This window comes from Mastomys coucha, unplaced genomic scaffold (assembly GCF_008632895.1).
Source record: "Mastomys coucha isolate ucsf_1 unplaced genomic scaffold, UCSF_Mcou_1 pScaffold22, whole genome shotgun sequence".
Classification (NCBI taxonomy): domain Eukaryota; kingdom Metazoa; phylum Chordata; class Mammalia; order Rodentia; family Muridae; genus Mastomys; species Mastomys coucha.
In genome coordinates, this window is record NW_022196905.1 from 73,082,542 (window position 1) to 73,097,589 (window position 15,048).

A 15,048-nucleotide genomic window follows, 5' to 3' on the forward strand; every position below is an offset into this window, starting at 1 on the left:
TTGTTATAAAACATTACAAGTTTACTCTGATATTTTGAAACATTCTACACAATTTTTATAGAGTAAAGGCATTCTTTCTTATGTCACTAAATTTTGCAGTTTTCTCATTAGATTAAACTAATATATCTACATTGCTGATATTGCCTTTGATTTAGGCAATCTTTTTAGATTATTTATTTATTTTACTTTATGTGAATATTTTGCCCATGTATATGATTGTTTTACCATGTGCAAGCCTAGGGCTCATGTAGGTAAGAAGAGGGAATTATACTTTCTGGAACAAGAAATGTTCATGGTTGTAAACCACATTGTGGGTGTGAGGAACCAAATCCAGGTCTTCTACTAGAGGAACAAATGATCTTAACTGCTGATCCAGCCCCTAAGCAATGATTTTTTTCCTAAATGATGAATTACTTTGTGTTGCATATGTTTTCAAATTTTAATTGCCATCATGTCACTCCTAATGAAAACTTACATCTCCTAAATTGTTTTAGTAATACCAAGAAACTATAAGTTTGAATAGCTTATACTAAACTCTTTTATAAATTAAGGGAGGAAAAGTTAAACAAAGTAGTATTTCATTCTTAGGTCTCATTTTAAGGGGTCTTGGTACAGCTTGATCAAAAATGAAATGAATTAGCAGCTATAAGATCTAATTATATCATTAAAAAACACCAAAAAGTCTTATACACTCAAGAGTTCAGTCAGCCCAATATGAAACTACATTAAGTTTATTTCAGACCTGACAGCTGTATTGAAAGTACTAGTAAGAAAGTCAGTTACTTCCAGATTGAACTGGCATTCCTAGTTTATTTGTTTGCGTTGCATGTGCAGGATAAGCACCCACCAGCATGTTTGCTCAGTGACAACACAGTGTAATAGGACATTGGATCATGTAGCCAGCAGAGTTGAGGTGGTAATACGTCTGGAGCTATTGTCTGGGATTTTGTCTTGTTTTCAACCCAGTATATTTCTATTTGGGCTCTACCAAGTCAGTTCATGTGTATTCACCTTAAAATATAATTATATATTTTATAATTAAATGAGCTAACTGAACTAACATATAATAGTTAACAGTACTCATATAACTTTTAAAAATGAAACTCTTTACAAAAATGCATGTTTAACTCAAATCTGACTTTTTTGTTAAGTGGACATTTTGCTTAAGATAATCCTTTGGTTTCCATGGAATGCTAAAATAGCTGCACACTATGAGTCATTGTTTAAAATAAAAAATTAAAGTATTATATAATTATTTTCATATAGTCTTTCCTTTGTCTCATTTGATATAGGCAAAACTCTCAGTTTTCAAAGTTACATATCTAAATAAGCTAAACTGGACATTTTGTATTGTTTGTTTCATTTGAACAATAGAGTTTTGGAAATACAAATTGAAAAAATGCTGTTCATAATGGATACTCCAATGTTAAGTAATAACATAATTTATAGTTCACAATTATAGCATTAACTGCAAGTGACTCACTATTGTTTAGAAAAATATACTAGAAATTGGTATATTTGGTTTAATCAGTAATTACATCAATAATTTTAATTTAATATAATTAATAATTAAATCATTGACAATTTGTATTATCTGCTAATTTTATAATTCCGTATTAAAGTTGTTTGAATATATTTGTCATAGACTATTAACTTTCAAAATACATTTTACCAATACACAAATACATTTCTGACTTTATATTTTTTGACTCAACAAACTTGAGTTTTGCCTTCCTCTCTAAGTTATATTGAAATGCAATTGCTTCAAGGAGTATAAAACAACAACAAAAAAGATGGATTAGCAGTTTGTAGTCACTCAATAAAAAACTTTAGTGTCACCTGTCCATATCAACAGCAAGATAAAAAGACAGGAAAAAAAAGGAAATGGAGAAAAATGAAACTAAACAATCTTAGAAAACAGAGGCACAGCACAAATTGTTATCTCTGAAACTAGAAAGGCACCGGGGGTAAGGAAACCGAGTGACAACTCATCAACAGAAACCTCAGTGCGAAGACATGTGGAATAGTACTGTAATTCACAACCTGCTAGAGGCAAATTTTAAAAACTCAGGATGCACTACACCCTGAAGAAAGGAAGAAAGATAAATTCTACTCCTAGAGTGTTCTAGGGTCTTGAATGACTAGATAACTTTCTTTTGAGCTTACAGTGAAGCAAACTCAATATTTTTGTTCTCTTTCAAGTATTTTTCTTTTTAATTTAACAGCATTCTGAAAATTTTGCTCACACCCATATTCAATTTTCAGTATGTATGTGTGTATACATATATATATATATATATATATATATATATATATATATATATATATATAAAATATGACATAGATAATATATAGTGGTCATATACTACTAATATAGTCATCATATTTTATACTCCCCATAGCTGTTATCCTGCTCCCTTGCTTGCAGACTCAGTTCTGTCCCATATACTTTCTTCCACAGCCCAGTGTCTTTTATGTGTGTACAAGTCTTGTGCAATACCATATATTTGCTGTACACTCATATTTGCAAAATCTATTCATATCTATAAAGCAGCATAACTCTCCATCCTTTAGCTCTTAAGTACTTTCTGGCTTTTCTTTTCTTTTCTTTTTTATTTTATTTTTATTTTATTTTATTTTTATTGAATATTTTCCCTATTTACATTTCAAATGTTATCCCCTTTCCTGGTTTCCCTCCCTCCTGGGAACACCTTACCACATCCTCCCTCCCCCTGCTTCTATGAGGGTGTTCCTCCACCCACTCACTCCCACCTCTCTACCCTTGATACCCCTACACTGGGGCATCTATTGAGACTTCACAGGACCAAGAACCTCTCTTTCCATTGATGCATGACAAAGCCATCCTCTGCTACATATGCAGCTGGAGCCATGCTTACTCTTTTGTTGATGGCTTAGTCCCTGGGAGTTCTGGGGGATTTGGTTGGTTGATATTGTTGTTCTTCCCATGAGGCTGAAAACCCCTTCAACTCCTTCACTCACTTCTCTAGCTCCTCTATTAGGGATCCTGTGCTCAGTCCAATGGTTGACTGCTAACATCTGCCTCTGTGTTTGTAAGGCTCTGGCAAGTCCTCTCAGGAGACAGCCATATCAGGCTCATTTCAGCATGGACTTCTTGTCATCTACAATAGTGTCTGGGTTTGGGAACTATGTGGGATGAATCCTCAGGAGGGACAGTCTCTGGGTGGCCTTTCCTTTAGTCTCTACTCTGCACTTTATCTCCATATTTGCTCCTGTTCGTAGTTTGTTCTCCTTCTAAGAAGGACCGAAGCACCCACACTTTGGTCTTCCTTCTTATTGAGCTTCATGTGGTCTGTGAATTGTATCCTGGTTATTTGGAGCTTTTGGGCTAATATCCACTTATCAGTGAGTGAATACCATGTATTTTATTTTGCAATTGGGTTACCTCACTCAGAATGATATTTTCTAGTTCTAGCCATTTGCCTAAGAATTTCATGATTTCATCGTTTTTAATAGCTGAGTAGTACTCCATTGTGTAAATGTACTACATTTCCTCTATCCATTCCACTGTTGAAGGATATCTGGGTTCTTTCCTGCTCTTGGCTGTTATGAATAAGGCTGCTGAATAGTGGAGCATGTGTCCTTATTACATATTGGAGCATCTTCTGGGTATATGCTCAGGAGTAGTATAGCTGGGTCTTAGGGTAATATTATGTCCAATTTTCTGAGAAACCACCAAACTGACTTCCAGAGAAGTTGCACTCCTCAAGCCTTAGCAGAGGTAATAGAGAGAGCCTCTTTGTGGCTGAGTACTCAACAGTCACTCTGCACAATTTAAGCAGATGAGTCTTTCTCTGCCTTTCCCATTACTCACTGTATAAAGAAGCTTCTATGCCCTTGGCTGACAGGATCATTTGTGTACAGATATAAACATGAATGCTTAGAAGGCAGTTGGGATATATATCTATTTATGGACTTTAGCTCAATAGCTGACAAACATCTCAGTCTGTTGCTGTCCTTAGCTAGCTGCAGTATATCTATTGCATGGTAGAGAGTGGTCTTTTCATTTATGTTCTTTGATGATTCACAACATAGGGAAGATTTAAGGATTTCTTCAGCAGGCGCCTAAAATTCAGATTGTTCAGCCATGGTTAGAAGAATATTGCTCCTTGTATTTTTTCTTTTTGTTGTAAGCATTCTTTGTTCTCTGATTCATCCTTAACCATGCCAAATAAGCAAACCAATTATGGGATTCGTGCTTAAAATTTTTCAATGATTGCCATTTGTCTTTGGGAGATATAATCTCGATTTGATTGGTCTCAGTGAAAGTCATCATAAGGCTTTGCAAGAGGATGCTTGCAAACATCTTACAAATCTATCCTGCATTCAGGGAACACATTGACTAGTTCATAAAGTTAAGTTGATTTAAGGCTATTGCGTATAATGTAGATAAAATGAAGATGCTCTACAAGAGAAGAGTATACAACAAATTGCCTCCGATGTTAATTATTTTCTTCTAGATCAATTATTCACAATGTGATTGAGTATTGAGTAACCTCAATAATGAATTAAAACCTGAGATATTTAAAATTTTATAAATTTATATTGCATGTTACATTATTTATCCTGTAGCCACATGTACAATAATCTCCTAACGATGTGAGAAAATGTTTATTATCATGAAAGTCTCAAAATTAGCATTTTATTACTTAAGACCACATGGAATGGAATAAAATCTGTAGATGTTTCTCAGAAAGAAACATTATTCAATGTTATGCTGCTTAAATCTTTGAAATTTATATTATTAGTAAAGTGTGCCATATAATATGAAGCTTTGAATCTATCCCATAGTCAAAGTTTCGTTGCTATGAAGAAACACTATGTCCACAGAAATTTTTAAGAAAGATTGCATTTATTTGGGGCTTACTTACAGTTTTAGACAGTCGAATTATCATGATGGCAGGGAGCACAGTGGCATGCAGGCACTCATGGTGCTGGGGAAGACACTGACAGCAACATCTTAATCTGTATGCCACAGGAAGGCATAGTACTCCAGCAGGACACATCTTAACCATTCTCAAGAAAGGATATTGCTGATGACTAAGCATTAAAATGAACAGGCCCTTCTTATTCAAACCTATTCTACCCAGTGAAAGTGACCATAGTTGAGAACACAAGTCCACTGAGGGTTTCTTCCATTCCAAAAGCAAGAGCCAGTCATGAATGATGAGAGTGAAACAACATTAAATGTCTGCAGAGCTATTAGAAAAAGAAAACAAGTGCAAGAAAAATTTCTAAGGAAGCAAATCTGAGCTGTAATACAAAGCAATTAAAAGAGGAAAAGAGAAAGGTTTTAAAACATCTCAGAATATTAGTTTATACATAAACATAGGTGGAATCAATGAATTCTATATTGTTATAAGTGCTCTTCATATTAATACAAGATCAATTTATTTTTAAACATTATCTCTTTTACTCCTGAGGTATGGTGAGTCTGTGTGTTTGTGTGTGTGTATGTGTGTGTGTGTGTGTGTGTGAAACAAAACATAATCATATAAACCCAGGGAAAGTACTTTATTACTGGTTATCCAATAACCAAGTGGTCAGCTCTGAAATCATATCCATACAAGTAACTGAGCAAGTTATAAGAATACTTTATGAGAATTTCTTTCTTTCTTTTTCTTATTGTTACTTTTATATTTTTTACAATCCAGACTTTATCCCACTCTGGGTGACCCCTCCCACAGTTTCTCATCCTATTCCTCCTCCCCTTGTCTCCAAGAGGATGCCCCCGCATCAGTCCTCTCTACTCCCTCCATAGTTCTCTGCTGTATATGTGTCTAAGGCCTCAGGCAAGTTGTTGTATGCTGTGAGGTTGGTTTCTCAGCCATGGTAATTTGATACATACATATTTAGAGATATAACAAACAAAACAATCTAAGCAGCATACATACTCATCTTTTAAATAAAACAATGTCAAATTTGAATACCAGGAATTTAGCACATCTGACTCTCAAATTGTTGCAGACTTTAAGACAATATTTCACAATTTGAATCCATTGATAAAATTCCTTAGCAACAAAGACCCTGTAGACCAGAAAAGATAGGTGAGTAAAGAAAAAACGCACATTCATAGGAAGATGTGGATTATTTATAAATAAAGTTATGCCTTTAAAAAGGCAGACATATTTCAAATATGATTACATTTCATTTTAAATATCATTACATCAATATTTGTGTTGAAATTCTTTGTTGATAAGCTAGATATTAGAAGTAATGTTTTTGTGTGTCATGGAGTCATAGAAGGATATCTGTTAGGCAGGTAGATAATCTATAGGAGCAACTAGCAATATTCTCCTGTCCAAATTTCATCATCATTTTGTAAGCCTAGCAGACACAAATTGTGAAGCACAAGGTAAGCAGAGATGCAAACACATGAGAGATGAGTCCTGATCTGCACTCTCCCAGTCTTCTATTACCCTAGGCATTCAAAGTTCTAAAAAAAGTTGATTATGATCTGCAGTTATTAACATCTCAGCTTTCTATCACCACAAGCTTCCTCTCTCACTGTATAATACTTGTTGAACATGCAAGCACTACCTAATAAAATATAGGCATTTAAACCTCCATTTCAGAGATGGTTTCCCAGGAAACGCTATTTAAGGCAAGGATAATTTGTGTTACCTTTTGGAGTTCTTATAATATTTTTGGACACACTGTCATTTTGGCTAAGGAAAGTAAATGTCAATGTTTAAATGTATTACAAATCTTCTCTGTAGTCACCCATTCAAAGGAAAGAAGTTAAACAAGCCAAAGAGGATCTTCTTTGACACAGAGTTTAACAAGCAATTGCAATGGCCATCAGGGAACAAACTTTCAAGGCCAGGTCAGAGTTAAAATAAGATGATAGACAGCTTTGGTTATGCTTATGGATTGACTCCCCTGTCAAAGGAAGTATGAAGTATGCCTAGGGTCAAGAATAAGTAACCCAAATCTCCTGAGTATGAGACTGTTAGAATTAAAAGGGTGAGTATAAGATCCAAGGAGTTACACAGAAGAGAGTACGGGGGGTGGGGGGAGGGAAGTAAAAGGAAATATACCCTGAAACTAAATTTAGCAGACACAGAATACTGTGAAAGCTAATATTGATTACTCTCCTGCTAGCAGTACAACAATATCTTTATCATTAAAGCAATAAGATAAACATTGCCTTAAGCAAAAGTTAAAGAGTTTATCAGTAGCCATACTATGCTTGTATGTGTCACTGGTTGTTAAAGGTTAAGCAGGTTCAGGGATGGTCAGTATATGGGTGGGAGAAGGGAAAGATGTTTGAGTAGACAGTGAAAAAGTACCTATATATGGACCTACTTTGCAGAAATGTTGGAGTTAGCTACAGTAAAAATTTCTAACAGGCTACTGAGAATAGCTGTTGCAGGTCAATATTTGCCTTCATAGTAATGTTTGGATAGACTTACTTGAATAAAACAATAAAAGGAAATATCCATGTAAACTTACATTTTAAAATGACAACAAATATTTGGGGAAAGGATGTCTGATGGACCTAAAATTTTAAAAATTATACAAAGATTTTTAATTTTTAATTTGTATTTACTTTTTATAAATTGCATCCATAAGCACTCTATTTAGACAATTTACCTTCTTTTTGCCCTTTTCCCTTCACCCTACTCTACAGCCCTGAGCTGTTTAGACAGTGATGGCTGCTATCAATGATGTGTATTCAATTCTACAATTGCATAAACACTCTTTACATCCTGATGACTAGTATTTACTATTGCCAAATGTTATCAAAAAAATAATAACATATGATGATTCAATGAATATATCATTTATGCTAAGCAGTTAATCCCAACAGAGAGCCTGTGAAGTCATTTTGTTATACATGCCTTATATATTTTAAAAGAAAAAAAAACCTAATATAATTAGAAAGTTTTCTATTAGCTAGTGTTCTTGTGATTTAATGAATGTTACCCAACAACTTACACTCTTCTATAAAGAAACAAGCTCAGTAGAAGAACTGCCCAGACCAGTCTTGCATGTTCTAGTTTCATGGAAAATTTTCTTGATTGAAAATTGATGTAGGATTGCCAAGCACATTTTGGGTAATACCATCCTCAGAAAGATAGTCTTAGGATGTATAGAAAGCTAATTAAATATAATTATAGAAGCAAGCTTTTCCCCATGGTTTCTCCTTCAATTGTTGACCTGAATTTCCACAATTATGGACTATGACTTGGAAACCTAAACTGAAATGAAAAACCTTCTCTACTATGTTGCTTTTGGTCAAGGTGCTTATCATGACAACAGAAAGCAAACCAGAAAAGGAAGTACTCCCAGAAGAAATGAGATATCACTGAGATATACATAGCCATGTTGTGGTTGGGGAAGATTCTGAAAGCATTTGAGACATTGAGCTAGAATAACCATTAAGTGCCCACAAATTAAAGAGATATTCAGTGGGAGCTTAGGTGATATTAATATTTGGTAAAATGCTAACAATTGAGGCCTATCTTGGGGTATTTAAGAGGGAAACAATGACTTGATCAGGGCTTGTTGTATTATGTTTTGGATTAAGATATGGGACTTGACAGCTGGAGATGAAGAATTATCTATGATCAGTTAAAAAAAAAACTCATAATCTGGTTTAGCACCTGGAAATGCTAAAGTGTTGCCCACTGAAAATGGTTTTGATGACAAGAGTGATGCTATATTGAAGGAATCATTTAGAATAACTGGGAATGGGGACTGAGAATCTGGATTAGATTCACTGAAATGGGCTGAGGCAGGATCATTTGCTTACTGGTAGTAGATATGTCTGGATATTTGAAATGCTAGACCATGAAATGGCTGCCAGGACCAGTGATGAGAACAGCATTACTAGAGACAAGCTGTGTGCAGAGTGGATAAGAAGGTCAGGGAAGTGGAGCTGCCTGAGCAATTTTGGAGTCTATAAGTTCATAAGTGAGTCCCAAATGCTGTATACTGAATGAACGATTCAGTTTACACTGGTTATTCCTTCATCCTGGTACTTCAAGTCTGCAAGGCTAGGTGCTTTCTCTCCCACTGAGGCCAAATGAGGCAGCTCTGCTAGTAGCATATATCCCACATATATGCCACATTGGGTTGAACTTTGTTTTAACCCAATCATTCTTTTTTTTTTTCAATAAGCATATAAATTGTTTTCTATTTTATAAGAACCCACAGTTAAGAAACCTTCCATTTTTAAATAGATTTGGATTTTTAAAATAGATTTGGAATTATAAAATATAGTCATTTTTAAAGAATTAAAAGTTGGACCATATTTAATATTGTAATGTAACTATAAAGAGTATGCATTAACCAGTGATTTTTTTTCCTGATTAACTCACAAAGGGCTAAAAGGAGACCAGAGGTATAATACAGTGAGTGAGCAATTTGGCCTGTGAGCATGTCTGTGAGGCATTTTCATGATTGGTAATTTGTTGGGCTCTATTTGGCCCTGGTGTGGGCCTTGAGGACAAACATGAGCCTGGCTCAAGTTCTGTAAACTGTCTCAGTCATTTCTGTACTGGAATGACTCAGCACAACCTGCTTAAGCCTGCCTTTGCCTAGATCCTGCTGATGTAGAGTAACTGTATCTGTTGGTTCCATTCATTAGTCACCCCATACCTTTCATCAACTTTCCCCTCCCCTTATGTCATTTTACCTCAGCAGAAAACTCTGTCCCCTCTCTCAGCCCTTTATAAAGAAAAGATTGATTCAATAAAATGAGTTTCTGCTTGAACAGACTCCCAGCTCGGGGTGGTTATTCTCTGGAGGCAGGAGATCCGAGTTGGGACACTCACCATCCTGCTCAGCCCCGAGAGGCTCTGCTGGGCCAGGTTCTTTCCCTCTCGCCTGGTTCTGCAGGCAGAGAGCCTGCCCGGCAGAATTGGTGCCTCGTGTGAGGAGACACCCCACCTCCTGACAGAAGTTCGCTGACAGGTAATAGATCAGTCTGCAGGTGAGTGTACCCCCATAAATTATGGAGCAGTACTTTTCCAGATCTAACCCCGCCCCTGAGTCTCTTTATCTCCCTAGTGATCCCTCTAGCAGGGACCCCTGGTCCTCCAGTGGGGCCCTGCCTTCAAGACTACCCTTTTCAGATCCCCCAACTGACTCCTTCCAGGTTCCCCCCCTCAGCAGCTGCCTTCAGAGCCGCCGCCCTATGCAGGGGTGGGAGAACTCAGCTTGGGAGATAACTACCCACCTGTTTCCAGTCAATGTTAACCCTGGCGGCAACTGGCCAGCAGCTTGGTATCCCTGGGAAGCCAAAGACCTTAAGGAACTAAAGAAAGCAGTGGCAGAGGATGGCCCTCATTCACCCTGGGTAGAGACCATCCTTGAAGGCCTTGCCCACCAGGCCTTCACCCTGAGAGACTGGAAGGAAATGCTCAAGGCTGTTCTCCCCTCGCCCATGTTCTTTAAATGGATGGCCTTTTACCAGGAGGAGTGCTGAGAGCAGGGGGAACAGGACCAACATTCCCAGCCCCCAATCCCTATTACCTATGGGATGCTCTCTGGCTTGGCCAATCAATTCTCCACAGGCCTCCAACAGGCAGCGGTTTCCCCTCCCTACCAATACCAGGTAGGGCACTAGGCTTGGCTGCCTGGAGAAAGCTAGATGAGGGACTCACCGAGTCCCCAATTTCTGGGATTAATCAAAAGGCCACTGAAGACCTCGCCTCTTTCATTGATAGGGCACAAAGGATCTTAAAGAGAAAATTTCCCCCAGGGGAGCTCCGAGATCGGTTTGTTAGAACATTGGTCTGCGATGGCATGAACACTGACCATAAATTGGCCTGTGCTGGGTTACAGAGCGCTGTCATGGAAAGGTGGATTGTGGCCACCCGAGATGTGGTTACCTCTTCCTTTCAGACTAGAGCTATGGCTTTGGCCCTTAGAGAGGCACAAAAGGAAAATATGGAGGTTCTTGTAAATACACTGCAACTTGCCACCATTGGCAGAGAGAAGATTTGCTTTGGCTGTGGCCAGGAGAGTCATTTCAAAAGAGAATGCCCTAACCTTGGTAGAAAAGGTCTTCGCCCTTCTGGTGTGATCCCACACACCCTTTGTCTGAGGTGTAAGGAGGGGTTCCATTGGGCCAGAGACTGCAAATCCAAGTTTGATTTTAGGGGGAGGCCTTTAAACTCTCTCAGGGGCTGTCCCCGGCCCTGTTAAACAAGGGGAGATCAGCAGCCAGAGCCCACTAGACTGTCCCACTAATCCCATGGCAATGGCCTAAGATGAGCCTTACTATAGGAGACAAGACATTCAAATTCCTCATTGACACTGGGGCTGACAGAACAGTATTAAGGAAGGAAGTTCCTCATTCCTGGCAGCTGTCTCCAGGCCCTCCACTTCTAGGCATGGGAGGGTGATCAACCTCTTGGGAAACTGTTAGCTGGTTGCCCTGGGTTGATCATGATGGTAATAGTGGTGAGGTACGCCCCTTTGTGGTTGCTGGCTTAACTGCTAATCCTTTGGGCCAGGATATCCTTGGAGAATCTGAGACCTTTATTACTACTGATCGTAAGGCCTTTCACCAAGACCTGCTTGACACTGAAGAGTATGAACCACAAGGTGAACAGGGGAGGGCATTATACCCAAATTACAGGGGAGATCCTCATTTTGAGAAGGCATGTAGACAGTGTTCACAGCCACACCCCCAATTCTAAAGGGCACTGCTTGACTCCAGGTGTTAAAGATCCAATGGATACCTGGAGATCCTTTATGGATTGAGCAGTGGCCTATTCCTGCCCAGAAATTACAACAGCTACATTTGTTGGTTCAACAACAGAGGGAGTCAGGACATCTAAGGCTCTCTACCAGTCCCTGGAACTCCCCGGTGTTTGTGATTAAAAAATCCAGTGGTTCGTGGAGGTTGTTACAAGACTTAAGGAAGATCAATGAGAGAATGATTCCTTTTGGGACCCCCTAGAGGGGGCTCCCCTGGATCCCAGCAATCCCCAGTGCCCTTCACTTAACTGTTATAGATATTAAAAATTGTTTTTTTTTTTTCTATCCCACTCCATCGAGAAGATTCTGAGAAATTTGCCTTCTTGGTGCCCTCCATTAATTTCAGAGGTCCAAACTTGAGATATGAATGGACTGTTCTTTCTCAGGGCATGGCGAACAGCCCCCCCCCCAATTTGTCAATATTATATGCTTTCCATTTTTTCCTCCATGTTGACAGATCCAGATATTCTCTTTTATATTTACATAGATGACATTATTTGTGGACATCCCCCTTTATCTGGATTACAAAAATGTACAGAAAGATGCCTCTCCATCTTACAAGAAAATAACTTCTTGGTTGCCTCTGAAAAGGTTCAAAAGATCCCCCCCTCCTTTGAATTCTTTGCTCTATGTTGTCTTTGGATACAGTCTTGCCAGTTAAACCCCAACTTAAGGTTCAATATACTTATACCCTCCCTCAGCTCCAAAAGTTGTTGGGAGAGATTAATTTGATGAGGTCCTGGATCTCTATATCCACAGAAGAATTAATACCCCTTTTTGATTTACTTAAGGAAAAAGACCTGTACACACCTATTATTTTGTCTGATTGTCATCATGACCTGTTAATACGGATCCAGTATGCTATAGATTCTGCAGAACTTAAGAGATATGATCCCCTTTTCCCTCTTGTTCTCTATGTTTTCCCAGGAGAGACCCTGTGCACTGCCCTCCTTGGCCAAGGGGGAGAGCCAGTGCACTGGATTCACCTTTTAGTTGGTGGGGTTCCCCAGGTTTATTCCATGACCAATCAGATTGCTGATTGTATCATTAAGGGAAGAGATGTTTCAATTCGACTGTTTGGAACAGATCCTCAGTCTATAGTTACGCCCCTAAAGATGGTTGATTTTATCTGGTTACAAAGAAATAATGAGCGTATAGTCCTGGCCCTCGAAGGATTCTTGAGTGAGATTGACTGTCATTTTGGGCCCCATAGATGGATGAGCTCATTTTCTAGGTTGGAGTGGATGCCTCCCATACTCTTTTTATCTTAACCTGATCCTAATTCTCCCATGGTATTTACTGATGGTGGGCGACTGGAATCCTCAGTGATCATCTATCCCCCTTTTAAAACAAATGATGAACCTGGACCTATTAGTACTAAGGTGTATGAGATAGAGTCTGGGATCAGCCCAATTTAAAGAGCTCTTGGCTGTAGTGATGGCATTGGATTCCATTCCTGATATGTTTAATTTGTTTTCAGATAGTTTAAATGTCGTTAACTTATTGCCCAGTTTGCCTAAAGCCCATATTAGGCCAGATTCTAATCCAATATCACCTTTGATGATTCAAGTATGTACTCTCCTTAGACAAAGACAAAACCCTATTTATATTCAACGTCTCAGAGGTCACCAAAATCTCCCAGGCTTTTTGTCAAAGGGAAACAGCCTGGCTGGCCAGGCGGCATCTGGACTCCAATGTCATACTGTCTCGGAAGCCACATACTTTCACCTCTTGACCCATACTAACTGGAGGGGCCTCCATTATAGGTTCCCCCATATACCAGTAAAAGATCTTAAAAAGATTGTCCGCATATGCAAGTATTGCCAACCTTTCCTCCAGGTGCCTCCCCTCCAGACTTTAGGGAACAAACCCTGTGGACTTTGATCCAACCATTTTATGGCAGATAGATGTTATTCATCATTTTTCTTTTGGAAAGCTTAAATATGTTTTTGTATCTGTTGATACCTTTTCCCATGCCTGCTGGGCTTCGGAACATAGTGGAGAAAAGATCAAACATGCCATAAGTCATATGCTCCAACGTTTTGCTATTCTTGGATTGCCTGATCAGATAAAAACTGATAATGGCCCATGATTTATAAGTCAAGCCTTTTTAGAGTTTTTTAAGGATGTGGAAAATTACCCATTCAACAGGGATCCCATATAATCCTAGGGAACAAGCTATTGTAGAACAATTGTAGAACCAAGCCATTAAGACTCAATTACAAAAACAAAAGGGGGAGTCTCTACCCCCACACGATCAATTGAAAAAAGCACTATTTACCATGAATATTTTGAACTTTTCTAAAGAGGATCCACATCTGTCCCCATTTCAAAAACATTGGTCTTCATCAGTTTCCTACAGCTCCATTTGGGTCAGGTAGAGAGACCTACTGACAGGAGCTTAGAGAGGGCCAGACCTGCTCTTGACAGCTGGAAAAGGGTTTGGCTGCATGTTCCCCCCAATTGAGAAAAGACCAATCTGGATACCAGCCAGAGACATAAAATACTTGCCCCAACAGGGGGATGACGATATTAATCACTCCAGGGACATTTCCAGCCCTAAGAGCCCTCCTTCTATTTCCTTCACAGAGTCATCAAGAAAAAAGAATGACGATTCCCCCTGTCATCGACAATGAAGATCCTGCAAAAGATTGATGGGGGTATTCAACAATCCAGGAGGACTTAGAGAAGAGGAAGAGAGAGTTTCAAGATAACCCACTGTGGACTGGCCTCTATGGCTTCCTGTCCTACCCCTCCCTGGTCCCTTCTTCCTTTTCTTTCTCCTTCTCACAGGGGGGCCATGTTTACTTAATATACAATTCATCCAACAGTGTATAAAGGCAATCAGGCTTCATCAGGTCCAGGCTCATTATTAAAGGTCTGGCTTCCCAAGAGCCAAGATTAACATACAATTGGCCCTCAGAATATGAGTGACCCTCCCCGGCTCTCCATTTGACCAATGACAAGTAAGATCTCAGATGTGCTGGGACAACCTAAGGCAGGTGGTGGAGCATGCCCCTTGAGCCAGAGTGACACATGGTATTCAAAGACGGGTAAGATCCCCATGTGGGGGACAACCTAAGACAGAAGCCATGTAACCTGCTCATTACAAAAACAAAAGGGGGAGATGTTGGGCTCTATTTGGCCCTGGCTTGGGCTTTGAGGACAAACCTGAGCCTGACTCAAGTTTTGTAAACTGTCTCAGTCATTTCCATACTGGAGTGACTCAGCACAACCTGCTTAAGCCTGCCTTTGCCTAGCTCTTCCTGACCTAGAGTAACTAACTGTTGGTTC